The sequence below is a fragment of the Bison bison genome, unplaced genomic scaffold, assembly GCF_000754665.1.
Source record: "Bison bison bison isolate TAMUID 2011002044 unplaced genomic scaffold, Bison_UMD1.0 scf7180017864240, whole genome shotgun sequence".
In the NCBI taxonomy this organism is placed as follows: domain Eukaryota; kingdom Metazoa; phylum Chordata; class Mammalia; order Artiodactyla; family Bovidae; genus Bison; species Bison bison.
The window spans coordinates 675,860-677,540 of NW_011494812.1; positions in this window are offsets into that span (position 1 = coordinate 675,860).

Below are 1,681 nucleotides of genomic sequence, written 5' to 3' on the forward strand. Positions count from 1 at the left end.
ACAGGGAAATGTTATCTGGTGTAAGAAATAATAACAGGGTGCCATTCCCATGCTCTCACGATTTCTTGTAACTGTTTGTAAGATGTATAGGTCAACCAAGAAAAAATGTTAACTGTCTTGTCGTTCTCACGCTCTCCTGTATAAATATAAGATGCTAAATAAAGCCGGTGTCAGACCGCTTCCCTTTCTGGAGACGTGTCTGAACCTCTTGACCCCCCCCCAAAAAAAATGGTATTGATAAACCTATTTGTAAAGAAGGAATGGATACACAGACAAAGAGAATAGACTTGGATATAGAGGGGCAAGAAGAGGGTGGGATGAACTGAGAAAGTAGCATTTAAATATATACACCACCATGCATAAAATAGATAACTAATATGTTAGTCGTTCAGTCATGTCCAACTCCTTGCAACCCTGTGGACCATAGCCCACCAAGGTCTTCTCTCCACAGAATTCTCCAGGCAAGAATACTGGACTGGGTATCCATTCTCTTCTCTGGGGACCTTATTGACCCAGGGACTGAGCCCAGGTCTCCTGCACTGCAAGCAGATTCTAAGCCATCTGAGCCACCATTGGGAAGCTGCTCTATAACACAGGTAGCCAAACCTGGCAGTCTGTGTTGACCTAGAGGGGTGGGATGGGGAAGTGAGAGGGAGGCTCAAGAGGGAGTGGGGGTATATGTGCATAACTATATATATAGTTATGACTAATTCATGTTTTATGGCAGAAACCAACAGAACATTGTAAAGCAATTATCATCCAATTAAAAATTAAATGAATAAATAAAAATTTAAAAAGGAGATGACAGAGTAGGAGGACAGCAAGTTCACTTTGCTCCACCCATGCATTAAAAATACAGGTTCATGTGGAACAATTCTCAGTGAAAACAAACTGTAGACTAGCGGAAAGACTCTTATATAACTAAGACTATAACAAAGAGCCATCAGGTTGGGCCATGCACCTCTGAGAGGAGACAGAGGAAAGGAGGGAAATTACACAGACATCGATCAAGCAGTTGAAACCAAATATTGCTTGCCACTTTCCTGAGGTCTGACACTAGAAAGTCTAGGTCATTAGCTGGTTTGAAAAGCAGTGGGACTGACAGCAGGGCTGTAGAACCTAGGCCCTACTCATGAAGCACATGCACATGCTTGCTTACACACCAAACAAGGTGGAAGAAACAGATTGAAACTGCCCAAAACTGTGGCCAGCTTTCCACAACCATCCCAGTGCTCACCCTAGCCCCTTTCTGGTCCCTCTTTCTCTGTGACACAGCTCCACACTAGGGTGAAGGTACTGCAGCAGGGGAGAGTCCAGTTTCAGGGGACAGAGTCTGCTCAGATAAGCCCAATATTCCAACAGAGTGCTGGCAGCCATTATTGGCATCCTGGGAGCAGAGGGTCAGAAGTGGTCCAGAATTCTGACTGGGGCTTGGATAGCATTAGCCCATGCCCTTATTTATGCCAAGTCAATTGAATATTATAGAAGTATACAGGCTGTTTTATCCAAAAAACATCAGTATATATACAGTTTCCCCCTCTCGACCAAGTGCACAGGGAACATTCTCCAGGATAGATAAAATACTACCACAAAACAAGTCTTAACAAATTTAAGGGAACAGAAATTATACCAAGCATTTTTTTTTCTTGTCATAACAGTATGATACTAGAAATAAATTATG